Source organism: Salvelinus namaycush, unplaced genomic scaffold (assembly GCF_016432855.1).
Source record: "Salvelinus namaycush isolate Seneca unplaced genomic scaffold, SaNama_1.0 Scaffold331, whole genome shotgun sequence".
Classification (NCBI taxonomy): Eukaryota; Metazoa; Chordata; class Actinopteri; order Salmoniformes; family Salmonidae; genus Salvelinus; species Salvelinus namaycush.
The window spans coordinates 54,648-75,465 of NW_024060242.1; the positions used below are offsets into that span (position 1 = coordinate 54,648).

Below are 20,818 nucleotides of genomic sequence, written 5' to 3' on the forward strand. Positions count from 1 at the left end.
GCTACAAAGTTTCTTCCTGCAGGCGGTCACTGAGTCCGAGGTGCTAAAGGAGCTCCTTAAACTTGACCCCAAAAAAACATCTAAGTCAGATGGTTTAGACCCTTTCTTCTTTAAGGTTGCTGCCCCCATCATCACCAAGCCTATCTCCAACCTTCTTAACCTGGCTCTCCTCTCTGGGGAGGTTCCCATTGCTTGGAAGGCAGCCACGGTTCGTCCTTTATTTAAAAGGGGGAGATCAAGCTGATCCTAACTGTTATAGGCCTATTTCTATTTTGCCCTGTTTTCATCAAAAGTGTTGGAAAAACTTGTCAATAATCAACTGACTGGCTTTCTTGATGTCTATAGTATTCTCTCTGGTATGCAATCTGGTTTCCGCTCAGGTTATGGATGTGTCACTGCAACCTTAAAGGTCCTCAATGATGTCACCATTGCCCCTTGATTCTAAGCAATGTTGTGCTGCTATTTTTATTGACTTGGCCAAAGCTTTTGATACGGTAGACCATTCCATTCTTGTGGGCCGGCTAAGGAGTAATGGTGTCTCTGAGGGGTCTTTGGCCTGGTTTGCTAACTACCTCTCTCAAAGAGTTCAGTGTATAAAGTCAGAACATCTGCTGTCTCAGCCACTGCCTGTCACCAAGGGAGTACCCCAAGGCTCGATCCTAGGCCCCACGCTCTTCTTAATTTCCATCAACAACATCGCTCAGGCTGTAGGAAGCTCTCTCATCCATTTATATGCAGTTGATACAGTCTTATACTCAGCTGGCCCCTCCCCGGATTTTGTGTTTAACACTCTACAACAAAGCTTTTTTAGTGTCCAACAAGCTTTCTCTGCCCTTAACCTTGTTCTGAACACCTCCAAAACAAAGGTCATGTGGTTTGGTAAGAAGAATGCCCCTCTCCCCTCGGGTGTGACTACTACCTCTGAGGGTTTAGAGCTTGAGGTAGTCACCTCATACAAGTACTTGGGAGTATGGCTAGACGGTACACTGTCCTTCTCTCAGCACATATGCAAGCTGCAGGCTAAAGTTAAATCTAGACTTGGTTTCCTCTATCGTAATCACTCCTGTTTCACCCCAGCTGCCAAACTAACCCTGATTCAGATGACCATCCTACCCATGCTAGATTACGGAGACATCGTTTATAGATCGGCAGGTAAGGGTGCTCTCGAGCGGCTAGATGTTCTTTGCCATTCGGCCATCAGATTTGCCACCAACGCTCCTTATAGGACACATCACTGCACTCTGTACTCCTCTGTAAACTGGTCATCTCTATATACCCGTCGCAAGACCCACTGGTTGATGCTTATTTATAAAACCCTCTTAGGCCTCACTCCCTCCTATCTGAGATATCTACTGCAGCCCTCATCCTCCACATACAACACCCGTTCTGCCAGTCACATTCTGTTAAAGGTCCCCAAAGCACACACATCCCTGGGTTGCTCCTCTTTTCAGTTCGCGATTAGAACGAGCTGCAACAAACACAAACTGGACAGTTTTATCTCCATCTCTTCATTCAAAGACTCAATCATGAACACTCTTACTGACAGTTGTGGCTGCTTCGCCTGATGTATTGCTGTCTCTACCTTCTTGCTCTTTGTGATGTTGTCTGTGCCCAATAATGTTTGTACCATGTTGTGTTTCTACCATGTTGTGTTGCTTCCATGTTGTTGCCATGTTGTGTTGCTACCATGCTGTGTTGTCATGTGTTGCTACCATGTTATGTTGTTCTCTTAGGTCTCTCTTTATGTAGTGTTGTGGTGTCTCTCTTGTCGTGATGTGTGTTTTGTCCTACATTTTTATAATTAAAAAAATTCCCAGCCCCCGTCCCCGGTAGGCCGTCATTGTATATAAGAATTTGTTCTTAACTGTTTTGCCTAGTTAAATAAAAACTAAAAATTGTAAGAGCATGTCTGGAAAAACATGGTGTTCCCTTGGAGTGGAAACACTAACACACACACAGCTCTGCACACACACACACACACAGCTCTGCACACACACACACACAGCTCTGCACACACACACACACAGCTCTGCACACACACACACACACAGCTCTGCACACACACACAGCTCTGCACACACACACAGCTCTGCACACACACACACACAGCTCTGCACACACACACACACAGCTCTGCACACACACACACACACACAGCTCTGCACACACACACACACACACACAGCCGTGTGTCCACTCACACCCAGCCCTGCTACATTAGTAGCCTACCTCATTTCCTTACATTGAAATGAGTAAGACATCAGATTTTCCGAGAGGATGTGTTTGTTCTCAAGGGAACGTTAAATGAGTGAATGATTATGAATTGTTCGCACAATGGAACGCTGTTGGAGAATGTTGGAGCGAACACACACACACACACACACACACACACACACACCAATCCTCTCTACATGCACAAACACAGTCTGCCCTTTCATCCGTGGGCTGTTAATCACCAGTCTGCTTTGAGAGAGCAAGTTATTACAGGAGTCAACTACCAAATGGTGCTGTATGCCCCTAGAGAAACATTACATCTGATAGGTATGAATGGTGCTGTATGCCCCTAGAGAAACATTACATCTGATAGGTATGAATGGTGCTGTATGCCCCTAGAGAAACATTACATCTGATAGGTATGAATGGTGCTGTATGCCCCTAGAGAAACACTACATCTGATAAGTATGAATGGTGCTGTATGCCCCTAGAGAAGCATTACATCTGATAGGTATGAATGGTGCTGTATGCCCCTAGAGAAACACTACATCTGATAGGTATGAATGGTGCTGTATGCCCCTAGAGAAGCATTACATCTGATAGGTATGAATGGTGCTGTAATGTAACTGTGTGTGGTGATAGTCAGATCAGATAGCACCTCCTGTCTTTATCTCTTTCTTTCATTCTCTCTCCCTCGGCCGGAAGAGCTACAGTGAGAGAATAAGGATAAGATCAGTCACACATCAGTAGATTTGAACTCATCTGTGGAGAGAGAGCGAGAGAGAGAGAGAGAGAGAGAGAGAGCGAGAGAGAGCGAGAGAGAGAGAGAGAGAGAGAGAGAGAGAGAACTTCCTGGACAAAATGTTTCCCTGCAATAGCGAAGGTGTAAACTTAGCAGTAGAAATCCTGAATAGTATATTTAACGTAGCACCTTTTTTTTAATAAGAAAATTAGTAGCAATGAGAAAATGGTTTGATGAAGAGCGCAAAAACCTAAGAAATACATTGAGAAACCTATCCAACCCAAAAACACAGACCCAGAAAACCAGAACGCAGGCCTTTACTATGGGGAATCAGTACAGAAACACACTACGAAAAAAGAAGGAACAGCATGTGTGAAAACAGCTCAATAACCACGTTTCCATTCACAGAGTTTATGTGAGTAAAGTCATACGAATTAAAATACATAAATCACGACAGCTGTGATGGAGACAGGAATTTCCGGTACAATTTTATACATGCCTACAGATAATTTGTTCGTTCGACATGGTAAGGATCTTTTTGAGTCTGTAAAATTAATAACGCACGAAATGGCGGTGGAAATGGCTTTATGCACAGATATTGATATAATAAACATCATATTGAAGTAAACTTGAAATCACGCGATAATATGCTGTGTGGGTCCTCCCACTACCACTCGGGAAACCAGTTAGTTTATTAGGCTACAGATTATTTATAATTTATGATGAACTTCACAGGGTGGCGAAAGGTGATGAGCTGGATGCTCCTTTTTTATAAATATCTTGGGTCTTATTCTGGTGACACGATGATCGATGCTGTTTGACTAATACAAATATTCTCTCTCTTACCCGTAATAATCATAATGTAGACTAGACAACCTGCACTGTATCTGTGAGACGTTGGCTAGAGCGCACGGGTCAAGACCAGAGGAGGCACATTTCATATTTAGCGCAACAGTTTCCGTGGCAAAACTACCGGTAACGTTTAAAATGAGATGGAAACACATTGAACTTTCGATTTTTATTCGGTAAATGAAAACTTAATCGGAAAAGTTAAGTGTGTGCACGTCTTTCATCACGCAACAATATCCTCAACAAGTCCGTTTTGTGGGAACAGCAGTCTTTATCCAGATTTTAGAATATTTGCATGGAAATCTGTTGCCGTGGAAACCTTAGCTAGAGAGATGGAAGATTCCAGAGTATCAAGTCACTTCTGTAAAACAGTGAATAAACAACAACACAAAGAGTTATTTTTACAAAATGGAGATGTATGTATGGATAAACCACTTCTCCAACCCTATAACAAAGAACCTAGAGCTAAAATATATTATACATGATCATTTACTAAACTTAGAATCAACTATTAAAGATTACCAGAACGCAATGGATTCTCCAATTACATTGAATGAATTACAGGACAAAATACAAACCCTCCAACCCAAAAAGGCCTGTGGTGTTGATGGCATCTTAAATGAAATTATTAAATATACAGACCACAAATTCAACTTGGTAATATACAAACTCTTCACTATTATCCTCAGCTCTGGCATCTTCCCCGATATTTGGAACCAAGGACTGATCACCCCAATTCACAAAAGTGTAGATGAATTGAACCCCAATAGTTACAGTGGAAACTGTGTCAACAACAGCCTCAGAGAAACCCTCTGCAGTATCATCAACAGCAGACTACAACATTTCTCCAGTGAAAACAAATGTCAAATTGGCTTCTTACCAGAATCCCGTATGACAGAGCATGTATTCACCCGGCAAACCTTAATTTAAAAAAAACAACAATCCTAAACAAACCAAAGTATTCTCATGCTTTGTTGATTTAAAAAAAGCTTTTGATTCAATTTGGCATGAGGGGCTGCTGTATAAACTGATGGAAAGCGGTGTTGGGGGGGGGGGGGGGGGGGGGATCAATGTCCACAGACAATAAGTGTAAAAATTGGCAATAAACACAGAAGTATTCCATCAGAGCCGGGGGATGTATCAGGAATGCAGCTTGAGCCCCACCCTCTTCAACATATATATACCAACTAATTGGCGAGGGCACTAGAACAGTCTGCAGCACCCGGCCTCACCCTACTAGAATCTGAAGTCAAATGTCTACTGTTTGCTGATGATCTGGTGCTTCTGTCCCCAACCAAGGAGGGCCTACAGCAGCACCTAGATCTTCTGCACAGATTCTGCCAGACCTGGGCACAGACAGTAAGGTACCAGGACCACAAACATAAATTCTATCTAGACACTGTTGCCCTAGAGCACACAAATAATTACACCTACCTCGGCCTAAACATCAACACCACAGGTAACTTCCACAAGGCTGTGAACAATCTGAGACACAAGGCAAGAGGGGCCTTCTACGCCGTAAAAAGGAACATCAAATTAGAAATCCCAGTTAGGATCTGGCTAAAAATAAACTATATATACAAAAGCATGTGGACACGCGTTAAAATTAGTGGATTCGGCTATTTCAGCCACACCCGTTGATAACAGGTGTATAAAATCGAGCACACAGCCATGCAATCTCCATAGACAAACATTGGCAGTAGAATGGCCTTGCTGAAGAGCTCAGTGACTTTCAACGTGGCACCGTCATAGGATGCCACCTTTCCAACAAGTCAGTACTTCAAATTTATGGCCTGCTAGAACTGCCCCGGTCAGCGGTAAATGCTGTTATTGTGAAGTAGAAACATCTGTCGTAAAAAATGGTCTGTCCTCGGTTGCAACACTCAATACCGAGTTCCAAACTGCCTCTGGAAGCAACGTCAGCACAAGAACTGTTTGTTGGGAGCTTCATGAAATGAGTTTCCATGGCCAAGTCATGACGCAATGCTGAGCGTCGGCTGGAGAGGTGTAAAGCTCACCTTCATTGGACTCTGGAGAAGTGGAAACACATTCTCTGTAGTGATGAATCACGCTTCACCATCTGGCAGCCTGACGGACGAATCTGGGTTTGGCAGATGCCAGGAGAACACTACCTGCCCTGATGCATAGTGCCAACTGTAAAGTTTGGTGGAGGAGGAATAATGGTCTGGGGCTGTTTTTCATGGTTCGGGCCCCTTTAGTTCCAGTGAAGGGAAATCTTAACTCTACAGCACACAATGACATTCTAGACGATTCTGTCCCAACTTTGTGGCAACAGTTTGGGGAAGATTTGTACAGGGTAAAAGGGATCTTGAAGAAGGAAGGCTATCACGCCATTTTGCAACAGCTAGCTAGCTGGCTACAGTAGGCCACTTTGTAGGCTATAACTCAACTGACTTACACGCTGTTTAGCTAAGTGAATAAAATCTCATTAGCTAGCTATCTCGATGTTGTCATTGTAAATTAAAAACAGTCTCCAAATGGTTTTGTAGATAATGGCCATGGAAGAGGGTGACATTGCAGCTCCAGCTATCAGTGAAGGGAGAGTGTAGGCTACTGGACAGGACAGTGTAGGCTACTGGACAGGAGAGTGTAGACTACTGGAAAGGACAGTGTAGGCTATTGGACAGGACAGGAGACTGTAGGCTATTGGACAGGACAGGAGAGTGTAGGCTACTGGACAGGACAGGAGAGTGTAGGCTACTGGACAGGACAGGAGACTGTAGGCTACTGGACAGGACAGGAGAGTGTAGGCTACTGGACAGGACATGAGACTGTAGGCTACTGGACAGGACAGGAGAGTGTAGGCTACTGGACAGGACAGGAGAGTGTAGGCTACTGGACAGGACAGGAGAGTGTAGGCTACTGGACAGGACAGGAGAGTGTAGGCTACTGGACAGGACAGGAGAGTGTAGGCTACTGGACAGGACAGGAGAGTGTAGGCTACTGGACAGGACAGGAGAGTGTAGGCTACTGGACAGGACAGGAGACTGTAGGCTACTGGACAGGACAGGAGACTGTAGGCTACTGGACAGGACAGGAGAGTGTAGGCTACTGGACAGGACAGGAGAGTGTAGGCTACTGGACAGGACAGGAGAGTGTAGGCTACTGGACAGGACAGGACAGTGTAGGCTACTGGACAGGACAGGAGAGTGTAGGCTACTGGACAGGACAGGAGAGTAAAGGCTACTGGACAGGACAGGAGAGTGTAGGCTACTGGACAGGAGAGGAGAGTAAAGGCTACTGGACAGGACAGGACAGTGTAGGCTACTGGACAGGACAGGACAGTGTAGGCTACTGGACAGGACAGGAGAGTGTAGGCTACTGGACAGGAGAGGAGAGTAAAGGCTACTGGACAGGACAGGAGAGTGTAGGCTACTGGACAGGAGAGTGTAGGCTACTGGACAGGAGAGTGTAGGCTACTGGACAGGAGAGTGTAGGCTACTGGACAGGAGAGTGTAGGCTACTGGACAGGAGAGTGTAGGCTACTGGACAGGGCAGGAGAGTGTAGGCTACTGGACAGGGCAGGAGAGTGTAGGCTACTGGACAGGGCAGGAGAGTGTAGGCTACTGGACAGGGCAGGAGAGTGTAGGCTACTGGACAGGAGAGTGTAGGCTACTGGACAGGACAGGAGAGTGTAGGCTACTGGACAGGAGAGTGTAGGCTACTGGACAGGAGAGTGTAGGTTATTGGACAGGACAGGAGAGTGTAGGCTACTGGACAGGAGAGTGTAGGCTACTGGACAGGACAGGAGAGTGTAGGCTACTGAACAGGAGAGTGTAGGCTACTGGACAGAACAGGAGACTGTAGGCTACTGGACAGGAGAGGAGAGTGTAGGCTACTGGACAGGACAGGAGAGTGTAGGCTACTGGACAGGACAGGAGAGTGTAGGCTACTGGACAGCCCCGGACAGTGTAGGCTACTGGACAGGACAGGAGAGTGTAGGCTACTGGACAGGACAGGAGAGTGTAGGCTACTGGACAGGAGAGGAGAGTAAAGGCTACTGGACAGGACAGGACAGTGTAGGCTACTGGACAGGACAGGAGAGTGTAGGCTACTGGACAGGAGAGGAGAGTAAAGGCTACTGGACAGGACAGGACAGTGTAGGCTACTGGACAGGACAGGAGAGTGTAGGCTACTGGACAGGAGAGTGTAGGCTACTGGACAGGAGAGTGTAGGCTACTGGACAGGAGAGTGTAGGCTACTGGACAGGGCAGGAGAGTGTAGGCTACTGGACAGGGCAGGAGAGTGTAGGCTACTGGACAGGAGAGTGTAGGCTACTGGACAGGACAGGAGAGTGTAGGCTACTGGACAGGAGAGTGTAGGCTACTGGACAGGAGAGTGTAGGTTATTGGACAGGACAGGAGAGTGTAGGCTACTGGACAGGAGAGTGTAGGCTACTGGACAGGACAGGAGAGTGTAGGCTACTGAACAGGAGAGTGTAGGCTACTGGACAGAACAGGAGACTGTAGGCTACTGGACAGGAGAGGAGAGTGTAGGCTACTGGACAGGAGAGGAGAGTGTAGGCTACTGGACAGGACAGGAGAGTGTAGGCTACTGGACAGGAGAGTGTAGGCTACTGGACAGGACAGGAGAGTGTAGGCTACTGGACAGGACAGGAGAGTGTAGGCTACTGGACAGGACAGGAGAGTGTAGGCTACTGGACAGGACAGGAGAGTGTAGGCTACTGGACAGGACAGGAGAGTGTAGGCTACTGGACAGGAGAGTGTAGGCTACTGGACAGGACAGGAGAGTGTAGGCTACTGGACAGGACAGGAGAGTGTAGGCTACTGGACAGGACAGGAGAGTGTAGGCTACTGGACAGGACAGGAGAGTGTAGGCTACTGGACAGGACAGGAGAGTGTAGGCTACTGGACAGGACAGGAGAGTGTAGGCTACTGGACAGGACAGGAGAGTGTAGGCTACTGGACAGGACAGGAGAGTGTAGGCTACTGGACAGGACAGGAGAGTGTAGGCTACTGGACAGGACAGGTCATATTGAGGGAGAACATTATGAAAAGATTCTCCTGTTCCAGTCCCTAGAGGGGAAAACTTTGAGGACAGAGAGACAATAGCAACATAATATTCAGTGCTGTCGATTTTGAGTATAATGAAGTCTGTTACTTTGTGTTGTTTTTTGACCTCGGATATGGAAATCTGTTAAAGCCTGTTTACAGATGAAGAGAGAGGTCCTAATGAACGTCCCCAAGAGACTAAGGGTATATCCTGTATGTCACGGGTTAAATGTGTAGGCCAACCTATGGTAGCAAATGTTGTATACAAAGACACAGTGAAACCATCAAACACAATGTACAAAGCATTAAGAACACCTTTCTAATGGTGAGTTGCACCTCCCCCTTTTGTCCTGAGAACAGTCTCAATTCGTCGGGGGGGGGGGCATGGACTCTGGAAAGCGTTCCACAGGGATGCTCACCCAGTAGATCAGGGGTCAGATTGGCCACCACTGGTAATGGGGTTTTGTTTGTTTACCTGAAGTAATGTTTTAGTAATAATAGCCTACTTGTTACGACTCAATTATCTAGTGTTGTTTTACAAACCGGTTAGATTATTTTGTAAAATTTTAAGTATTGAATTCTTTGAAGTGAAGTGTTTAAACTTGTTTTAATTGTTAAACTATTCTTCAAAATGAACTAGTGTCAATGTTGATGAAACACATATCACATTCCCGCACTAAAGAGAGAAAGGGGTTCTGTGTTTTATTCTCAAATTAACATTTCCTTTTTGGGTCTACTTTTTAGTTTTTATTTGATTGTCACACTCTCTCTCAGTAAGTCAACTATGTGAAACCATTTGGCAGCTTATCATATGGAATGCATCACCATAGGCCAGCCATAGACCTACAGTATGATGGCATTACTAGCATCTGAAGCAGAGAAGAGCTCAAACTCACACATTGTTTACATGTTGAGCTTTATGTTCTCAGTGTAAAATGATACCAGTAGATAATGTATACGAGTCAGACCATATACCAGATTGTGTACACACCTTTTAAATGCTGACATATCAAATAGTATAGTGCAAATCCAACCCTTGTAATGTAGATACAGTATGAAAATTAGGCTACACGAGATGAGCATTAAAATTTAACATTTTACGAGGTTCATTTTGAATTTTAATTCATTTTGGCAACGTTGCTTGCAAAATGGTTGCAGTTGTTCCCATAGATAGACAGTACATAGTGTCTCTATGTGTCACTGACCCTGGATAACCTAGTGACTGGGCTAACACTGCTAACCTTTTAGGTCAATATGCTGTTGTTATTAACATTTTATTTGGTTTATAATAGAAATTGAACTAGCTAGTAGTAGTTTACAAGGTATGCTGACTTTTCTCAAAAACAAACATCATCATGGCTAGCTCCTCGTTCCTCATGGCTAGCTCCTCGTTCCTCATGCTAGCTCCTCGTTCCTCATGGCTAGCTCCTCGTTCCTCATGGCTAGCTCCTCGTTCCTCATGCTAGCTCCTCGTTCCTCATGCTAGCTCCTCGTTCCTCATGCTAGCTCCTTGTTCCTCATGGCTAGCTCCTTGTTCCTCATGGCTAGCTCCTTGTTCCTCATGGCTAGCTCCTTGTTCCTCATGGCTAGCTCCTTGTTCCTCATGGCTAGCTCCTCGTTCCTCATGCTAGCTCCTCGTTCCTCATGCTAGCTCCTCGTTCCTCATGGCTAGCTCCTCGTTCCTCATGGCTAGCTCCTCGTTCCTCATGGCTAGCTCCTCGTTCCTCATGGCTAGCTCCTCGTTCCTCATGGCTAGCTCCTCGTTCCTCATGGCTAGCTCCTCGTTCCTCATGGCTAGCTCCTCGTTCCTCATGGCTAGCTCCTCGTTCCTCATGGCTAGCTCCTCGTTCCTCATGGCTAGCACCTCGTTCCTCATGGCTAGCACCTCGTTCCTCATGGCTAGCACCTCGTTCCTCATGGCTAGCTCCTCGTTCCTCATGGCTAGCTCCTCGTTCCTCATGCTAGCTCCTCGTTCCTCATGCTAGCTCCTCGTTCCTCATGCTAGCTCCTCGTTCCTCATGCTAGCTCCTCGTTCCTCATGGCTAGCTCCTCGTTCCTCATGGCTAGCTCCTCGTTCCTCATGGCTAGCTCCTTGTTCCTCATGGCTAGCTCCTTGTTCCTCATGGCTAGCTCCTTGTTCCTCATGGCTAGCTCCTTGTTCCTCATGGCTAGCTCCTTGTTCCTCATGGCTAGCTCCTCATTCCTCGTGCTAGCTCCTTGTTCCTCGTGCTAGCTCCTTGTTCCTCGTGCTAGCTCCTTGTTCCTCGTGCTAGCTCCTTGTTCCTCATGGCTAGCTCCTTGTTCCTCATGGCTAGCTCCTTGTTCCTCATGGCTAGCTCCTCATTCCTCATGGCTAGCTCCTCGTTCCTCATGCTAGCTCCTCGTTCCTCATGCTAGCTCCTTGTTCCTCATGGCTAGCTCCTTGTGCCTCATGCTAACCTTTACCATTTCAGATGTTCATATGGCCAGCATGTCTCCCCTCTTACTGCAGCTTTACCTCATCTCAAAATAACAGAAATGCTGTGAAATGTTTTGTCACCAGTGTTCGTTTTGTTGACACGTTTCGTCCTCACTGTTACTCCTCCGGCATTAATCTGGTGAGCATCTTTGGAGCTCCGCCCAAGCAAGGCATTTGATTAGGTTGACGTGTCGCGAGGAGTCAATTTACACCGGGGTTCCCGACCCCTCTTTAACTGATTTCTGACATGGAACTTTCCCAGGCTTACCCGGTTGCCGTGACGAGGCTACCATGTCCTAAACAAAGTACATTGTGGCAGAACACCTGACCACTGTGACGAACCCAAAACTAAGAAAATCCTCGACTATGTACAGACTCAGTGAGCATCAAATCAAAGTTTATTTGTCACGTGCGTCGAATACAACAGGTGTAGGTAGACCTTACAGTGAAATGCTCACTTACAAGCTCTAACCAATAGTGCAAAAAGGGTGTTAGGTGAACAATAGGTAAGTAAAGAAATAAAACAACAGTAAAAAGACAGGCTATATACAGTAGCGAGACTATAAAAATAGCAAGGCTACATACAGGCACCGGTTAGTCGGGCTGATTGAGGTAGTATGTACATGTAGATATGGTTAAAGTGACTATGCATATATGATGAACAGAGAGTAGCAGCAGCGTAAAAGAGGGGTTGGTGGGTGGTGGGATACAATGCAGATAGCCCAGTTAGCCACTGTGTGGGAGCACTGGTTGGTCGGGCCAATTGAGGTAGTACATGAATGTATAGTTAAAGAGCATAGCCTTGCTATTGAGAGAGGTGACAATAGGCAGACCTGGCTCTCAAGAGAAGACAGGCTATGTGCTCACTGCCCACAAAATGAGGTGGAAACTGAGCTGCACTTCCTAACCTCCTGCCAAATGTACGAACATATTAGAGACACATATTTCCCTCAGATTACACAAATCCACAAAGAATTCAAACACAAATAACATTTTCACAAACTAGATTTATTTGACTGCTAATAATATATTATAAATGTTATTCTCTTGAATCTTTGTGTGTGTAATGTTTACTGTTACTGTCTGATTATTTTTGTCTTTAATTCACTTTGTGGGTTTTATTGGTTGTTTTAGTTTTTCACTACAGTGGGGGAGAAAGGGAGAGAGAGGGGGAGAGAGGGAGAGAGAGGGAGAGAGAGGGAGAGAGGGAGAGAGAGAGGGAGAGAGAGAGGGAGAGAGAGAGAGAGAGGGAGAGAGGGAGAGAGGGAGAGAGGGAGAAAGGGAGAGGGAGAGGGAGAGGGGGAGAGGGTGAGAGAGGGGGAGAGGGAGGGGGAGAGAGGGGGAGAGAGAGAGAGGGGGAGAGAGGGAGAGGGGGAGAGAGGGAGAGGGAGAGAGAGAGAGGGAGAGAGAAAGAGAGAGGGAGAGGGAAAGAGAGAGAGGGAGGGAGAGGGAGAGAGGGGGAGAGGGAGGGGGAGAGAGGGAGAGAGGGAGAGAGGGAGAGAGGGGGGGAGAGAGGGAGAATATTTTCATGTCACAAGACTAAATGGGGCAGAGGGGTAGAGTCAAAATGGTGACAGAGGAGAGAGGAGTTGGCATCATCACAATATAATCCAAACAGCAGTATCAGACATAGGATATGGAGAAAATGGTTCCTATGGGGTAACTACTATCTAGCATTAGAGAGAATGGATTCTCTGGGCTCCTATGTGTTAACTACTATCTAGCATTAGAGAGAATGGATTCTCTGGGTTCCTATGGGGTAACTACTATCTAGCATTAGAGAAAATGGATTCTCTGGATTCCTATGTGTTAACTACTATCTAGCATTAGAGAGAATGGATTCTCTGGGTTCCTATGGGGTAACTACTATCTAGCATTAGAGAGAATGGATTCTCTGGATTCCTATGTGTTAACTACTATCTAGCATTAGAGAGAATGGATTCTCTGGGTTCCTATGTATTAACTACTATCTAGCATTAGAGAGAATGGATTCTCTGGGTTCCTATGGGGTAACTACTATCTAGCATTAGAGAGAATGGATTCTCTGGATTCCTATGTGTTAACTACTATCTAGCTCTGGGTTTTGGGTTAGGCTCCTTTATGAAAGCATAACTCACAAACTGTTGAAGATCATGGAAAATGCCTTGTGGGTTTGTACACATTGCAACACAGTCACAGTCAGTCCTTGGACTGGAAACAAGCAAGTTACCATTCTATCTAGATTACTGGCTGAGCCAAACATAATCTATAGTGAACATTCTAGAGTACTGGCAGAGCCAAATAGAATCTATAGTGAACATTCCAGAATACTGGCTGAGCCAAACATAATCTATAGTGAACATTCCAGAGTACTGGCAGAACCAAACAGAATCTATAGTGAACATTCTAGAGTACTGGCAGAGCTAAATATAATCTATAGTGAACATTCTAGAGTGCTGGCAGAGCCAAACAGAATCTATAGTGAACATTCTAGAGTACTGGCAGAGCTAAATATAATCTATAGTGAACATTCCAGAGTGCTGGCAGAGCCAAACAGAATCTATAGTGAACATTCTAGAGTACTGGCAGAGCCAAACAGAATCTATAGTGAACATTCTAGAGTACTGGCAGAGCCAAACAGAATCTATAGTGAACATTCTAGAGTACTGGCAGAGCCAAACAGAATCTATAGTGAACATTCCAGAGTACTGGCAGAGCCAAACAGGATCTATAGTGAACATTCCAGAGTACTGGCAGAGCCAAACAGAATCTATAGTGAACATTCTAGAGTACTGGCTGAGCCAAACATAATTTATAGTGAACATTCTAGAGTACTGGCAGAGCCAAACAGAATCTATAGTGAACATTCCAGAGTACTGGCTGAGCCAAACATAATCTATAGTGAACATTCTAGAGTACTGGCAGAGCCAAACATAATCTATAGTGAACATTCTAGAGTACTGGCAGAGCCAAATAGAATATATAGTGAACATTCTAGAGTACTGGCAGAGCCAAACAGAATCTATAGTGAACATTCTAGAGTACTGGCTGAGCCAAACATAATCTATAGTGAACATTCTAGAGTACTGGCAGAGCCAAATAGAATATATAGTGAACATTCCAGAGTACTGGCAGAGCCAAACAGAATCTATAGTGAACATTCTAGAGTACTGGCAGAGCCAAACAGAATCTATAGTGAACATTCTAGAGTACTGGCAGAGCCAAACAGAATCTATAGTGAACATTCTAGAGTACTGGCAGAGCCAAACAGAATCTATAGTGAACATTCTAGAGTACTGGCAGAGCCAAACAGAATCTATAGTGAACATTCCAGAGTACTGGCAGAGCCAAACAGAATCTATAGTGAACATTCTAGAGTACTGGCAGAGCAAAACATAATCTATAGTGAACATTCTAGAGTACTGGCTGAGCCAAACAGAATCTAGTGAACATTCCAGAATACTGGCTGAGCCAAACAGAATCTATAGTGAACATTCCAGAGTACTGGCTGAGCCAAACAGAATCTATAGTGAACATTCTAGAGTACTGGCTGAGCCAAACAGAATCTATAGTGAACATTCCAGAATACTGGCTGAGCCAAACAGAATCTATAGTGAACATTCCAGAGTACTGGCTGAGCCAAACAGAATCTATAGTGAACATTCGAGAGTACTGGCAGAGCCAAATAGAATCTATAGTGAACATTCTAGAGTACTGGCAGAGCTAAATAGAATCTATAGTGAACATTCCAGAGTACTGGCAGAGCCAAACAGAATCTATAGTGAACATTCCAGAGTACTGGCTGAGCCAAACAGAATCTATAGTGAACATTCTAGAGTACTGGCTGAGCCAAACAGAATCTATAGTGAACATTCCAGAATACTGGCTGAGCCAAACAGAATCTATAGTGAACATTCCAGAGTACTGGCTGAGCCAAACAGAATCTATAGTGAACATTCGAGAGTACTGGCAGAGCCAAATAGAATCTATAGTGAACATTCTAGAGTACTGGCAGAGCTAAATAGAATCTATAGTGAACATTCCAGAGTACTGGCAGAGCCAAATAGAATCTATAGTGAACATTCTAGAGTACTGGCAGAGCCAAACAGAATCTATAGTGAACATTCTAGAGTACTGGCAGAGCCAAACAGAATCTATAGTGAACGTTCTAGAATACTGGCAGATAGAATATTCTAGAGCAGAGGTTCCAAAAATGTGGGGTGTGCCTCGGGGGGGGGGGGGGGGGGGGGGGTGTAGAAAATGTGTAGAATTGCAGGAAATTTGCTTTAAAATGACACACAAAAAAAGTATCTATCCCATGCCAAAATGTATAGAATTGCAGGAAGTTAGCTTTAAACCTGTGAAATGTTCTCTGCCAAACAAATAGGGGTGTGAACAGTTTGTATCATTAATTAACAGTGGCCATAGAGATAGACGTGGCGTACCGGGGGGGGGGGCTTAAGAGATGGCGCAGTAGGGAACTGTACAGAGACAGAGTTTGGTAGTTTTAACAGACAGGGCAATATATCTAGGAGTTCACTGTAACAGTTGGAACAGAGTGACCCTAACAGAGTGACCCTAGCGAAATGCATCAGACCTTCACCAAGACCTTCCATTTCACTGATTCAAATTCTAAACTTTCAACTTTTTCCATTCAGTGCTTCACAATTTCCATAAAAGGTCTTTATACGGGAACTTGTTAACACAGTTTAGGTAACATGAGTTTAAAGTCAGAAAACAAAACCCTTACCTGGTGAAGATGGGAGAAACGTCTCCTCCCTTCAGGAGGTTGTAGAATGAAAGGTTAGAGAGTTGCTCCTGCATGTATGCTGTCAGTAAATACTAGCTAGTCAGGAGGGTGCTCTCTCTCTCTACTGTCAGTAAATACCAGCTAGTCAGGAGGGTGCTCTCTCTCTCTCTACTGTCAGTAAATACCAGCTACTCAGGAGGGTGCTCTCTCTCTTTCTCTACTGTCAGTAAATACCAGCTAGTCAGAAGGGTGCTCTCTCTCTCTCTCTACTGTCAGTAAATACCAGCTACTCAGGAGGGTGCTCTCTCTCTCTCTACTGTCAGTAAATACCAGCTAGTCAGGAGGGTGCTCTCTCTCTCTACTGTCAGTAAATACCAGCTACTCAGGAGGGTGCTCTCTCTCTCTACTGTCAGTAAATACCAGCTACTCAGGAGGGTGCTCTCTCTCTCTACTGTCAGTAAATACCAGCTACTCAGGAGGGTGCTCCTGTGAGGTAAGGGCAACCAGAAGCCTGTCAGTCCGTGGGATGGTTTCTCTCCAGAGTTGAATATATTTCAGATGAAGGGGTCCTCTCTCTGCTAGCTGGAGGAAGACAGGGACACACTGACTACACCTTTCTCTCTCTCTCCCTCTCTCTCTCAATGCACCTCCTCTCCCAGCGATGCCAAGCAAAACTCTGGGACTAACCCTGAGTCTCTACTGTTTAGAGCTGGGAAAAAGGTTGGGTGGGGTACTGGCAGGGAAGGTTGAGGAGGGTGGAGAGCACGGTGTGTACGTGCGATGGGGGAGTTGGATAAATAATTTGGGTGGAGTCTTTCTTTGATGACAACCCCAATACAGAGATCTTCAACAGATCTTAAAGAGTCTAGATTAGATTAAAGAGTCTAGAGATTACACATCCTGCCAATGGTTGCATTATTCAGTTATAGTTTCTCCCAGTTCTTTTTTTTAAATGTAATAAACATTCTCAGAGACCACCCCATGACTTAGTTTAAGTTCCCAGCATTTAGACATTTTCCACTGTCTACCTTCTCTCCTCCTCTTTCCACTGCTCCTCCTCCTCCTCTCCGCAACTCTCTAAACCCCGCAGGCACACCAACCATCACCCCAGCGCAACGTTTCCACTACCACCGGCGCCTCCTGCTGGCTCTCAGCTACATTACATCCTTCTTCCCCTCCAAAAATCGACACCTCTTCTGTCATCGTTACTCATCCAAAATGGTATGTAGGATGCCCTGAATGTAAGCAAGGCCAGTTTTTCCAGTTGCCCAGTTTTTCCTGGTCAAATCACATGAGTGAAAAACGTTTTACATCAACAAACACAAGGCACTGTAATAGAAGCACTAGAAGCATCACAAAAACATCCTGTGGCGTTCTGCATTAGCATCGAATAGCCCCCCGCGATATGCAACTTTTCAGGGAAGTCAGGAACCAATATACACAGACAGTTAAGGAAAGCGGCTGGCCACGGCTGGCCATGCTTTCCACCTGGCTACACCTACCCCGGTCAACAGCCCTGCACCCCCCCACAGAAACTTGCCCAAGCCTCCCCCATTTCTCTTTCACCCAAATCCAGATAGCTGATGTTCTGAAAGAGCTGCAAAATCTGGACCCATACAAATCAGCCGAGCTAGAGAATCTGGACCCTCTCTTTCTAAAATTTTCCACCGAAATTGTTGCAACCCCTATTACTAGCCTGTTCAACCTCTCTTTCGTATCGTCTGAGATCCCCAAAGATTGGAAAGCTGCCGTGGTCACCCCCCTCTTCAAAGGGGGAGACACTCTAGATCCAAACTGCTACAGACCTTTATCTATTCTACCCTGCCTTTCTAAGGTCTTTGAAAACCAAGTTAACCGAAGCATTTCGAATCCCACCTTACCTTCTCCGCTATGCAATCTGGTTTCCGAGCTGGTCATGGGTGCACCTCAGCCACACTCAAGGTCCTGAACGATATCATAACCGCCATCGATAACAGACAATACTGTGCAGCTGTATTCATCGACCTGGCCAAGGCTTTCGACTCTGTCAATCACCACATTCTCATCGGCAGACTCAACAGCCTTGGTTTCTCTAATGACTGCCTCGCCTGGTTCACCAACTCCTTCTCAGACAGAGTTCAGTGTGTCAAATCGGAGGGTCTGTTGTCCGGACCTCTGGCAGTCTCTATGGGGGTACCACAGGGTTCAATTCTCGGACCGACTCTTTTCTCTGTATATATCAATGATGTCGCTCTCGCTGCTGGTGATTCTCTGATCCACCTCTACGCAGACGACACCATTCTGTATACTTTTGGCCCTTCTTTGGACACTGTGTTAACTAACCTCCAGACGAGCTTCAATGTCATACAACTCTCCTTCCGTGGCCTCCAACTGCTCTTAAATACAAGTAAAACTAAACGCCTGCTCTTCAACCGATCGTTGCCCACACCTGCCTGCCCATCCAGCATCAGTACTCTGGACGGTTCTGACTTAGAATATGTGGACAACTACAAATACCTAGGTATCTGGTTAGACTGTAAACTCTCCGTCCAGACTCACATTAAGCATCTCCAATCCAAAATTAAATCTTGAATTGGCATCCTATTTCGCTACAAAGAATCCTTCACTCATACTGCCAAACATACCCTCGTAAAACTGACTATCCTACCGATCCTCGACTTCGGCGATGTCATTTACAAAATAGCCTCCAACACTCTACTCAGCAAATTGGATGCAGTCTATCACAGTGCCATCCGTTTTGTCACCAAAGCCCCATATACTACCCACCACTGCGACCTGTACTCTCGTTGGCTGGCCCTCGCTTCATACTCGTTGCCAAAGCCACTGGCTCCAGGTCATCTATAAGTCTTTGCTAGGTAAAGCCCCGCCTTAACTCAGCTCACTGGTCACGATAACAACACCCACCTGTAGCACGCGATCCAGCAGGTATATCTCACTGGTCACCATAGCAGCACCTACTCGTAGCACGCGCTCCAGCAGGTATATGTCACTTGACACTCCCAAAGCCAGTTCGTCCTTCGGCCGCCTTTCCTTCCAGTTCTCTGCTGCAAATGACTGGAAAGAACTGCAAAAATCACTGAAGCTGGAGACTTATATCTCCCTCACTAACTTTAAGCACCAGCTGTCAGAGCAGCTCACAGATCACTGCACCTGTACATAGCCCATCTGTAAATAGCCCATCCAACTACCTCATCCCCATACTGTATTTATTTATTTATCTTGCTCCTTTGCACCCCAGTATCTCTACTTGCACATTCATCTTCTGCACATCTATCACTCCAGTGTTTAATTGCTATATTGTAATTATTTAGCCACTATGGCCTATTTATTGCCTTACCTCCGTTATCCTACCTCATTTGCACACAATGTATAAAGACTTTTCTATTGTATTATTGACTGTATGTTTTGTTTATTCCATGTGTAACTCTGTGTCGCAGTTGTAAACGAGAACTTGTTCTCAACTGGCCTACCTGGTTAAATAAAGGTGAAATAAAAAAAAATCAACTCTTTTAGAAAAGAAGCAAGGTTTAATTTACAGTTTTACTAAATGTACATTTATTTTTTAAAAAGTTTCATTATACACAATAAATACAATACAAAATTAATCTGTAATAATATACTACCAATTCTCTTCTGGGTTTTTTGTACATTATTTTGTTTGTCCATGTTGCTGTTGCTCTCGCTGCGTTTGGGTTTGACTTCTCCACTGGGCTTTGAAGAGGGATGACATGGAGGAAGAGAGGGATAGATGGATGAACAGTGACAGGGGGGGTGTAGGGTCTGTGTGTTGACTGAAATGCAGCTAACATATTGAACTAGTCAGAAAGACAACATCTTGCCAGGACAACCAGAGACATTCACAACAGAAGAGATGTGTTTTAACATGCAGGCGATTTCATCACTACATGTCTTCATCAACACCTCATCAATACAGTAATGGGGTTCCATTAGAGACCGACAGCACCCACAACAGTCAACCCACAACAGTCAGTCAGAGAGCAGTAACAACAGTCAACCCACAACAGTCAGTCAGAGAGCAGTAACAACAGTCAACCAACAACAGTCAGTCAGAGAGCAGTAACAACAGTCAACCAACAACAGTCAGTCAGAGAGCAGTAACAACAGTCAGTCAGAGAGCAGTAACAACAGTCAACCAACAACAGTCAGTCAGAGAGCAGTAACAACAGTCAACCAACAACAGTCAGTCAGAGAGCAGTAACAACAGTCAACCAACAACAGTCAGTCAGAGAGCAGTAACAACAGTCAGTCAGAGAGCAGTAACAACAGTCAACCAACAACAGTCAGTCAGAGAGCAGTAACAACAGTCAACCAACAACAGTCAGTCAGAGAGCAGTAACAAGTCAGTCAGAGAGCAGTAACAACAGTCAACCAACAACAGTCAGTCAGAGAGCAGTAACAAGTCAGTCAGAGTCGCCACCTCGCTATTAAAACCAGTCAGATACACCATGAATATGATGATAGACAACAGGAGAAGAGGACAGTTGATCTGGGGGACACATGGACAACAGGAGAAGAGGACAGTTGATCTGGGGGACACATGGACAACAGGAGAAGAGGACAGTTGACCTGGGGGATACATGGACAACAGGAGAAGAGGACAGTTGACCTGGGGGACACATGGACAACAGGAGAAGAGGACAGTTGACCTGGGGGACACATGGACAACAGGAGAAGAGGACAGTTGACCTGGGGGACACATGGACAACAGGAGAAGAGGACAGTTGACCTGGGGGACACATGGACAACAGGAGAAGAGGACAGTTGATCTGGGG

The 20,818-nt window shown here is 45.4% G+C and overlaps 1 protein-coding gene across 2 annotated transcripts in view; it reads right to left on the reverse strand.

The window, feature by feature from the left end:
- The window catches only part of ehd2b (EH-domain containing 2b), a 41,376-nt gene extending 24,664 nt beyond the window's left edge, over window positions 1-16,712 (reverse strand). For both annotated transcript variants that reach the window (XR_005475584.1, XM_038985415.1), the window contains exon 1: window positions 16,026-16,712. The gene's annotated coding sequence lies outside the window, so the exon portion shown is untranslated. The remainder of the gene's footprint in view (window positions 1-16,025) is intronic.
- Window positions 16,713-20,818: the final 4,106 nt, after the last annotated feature.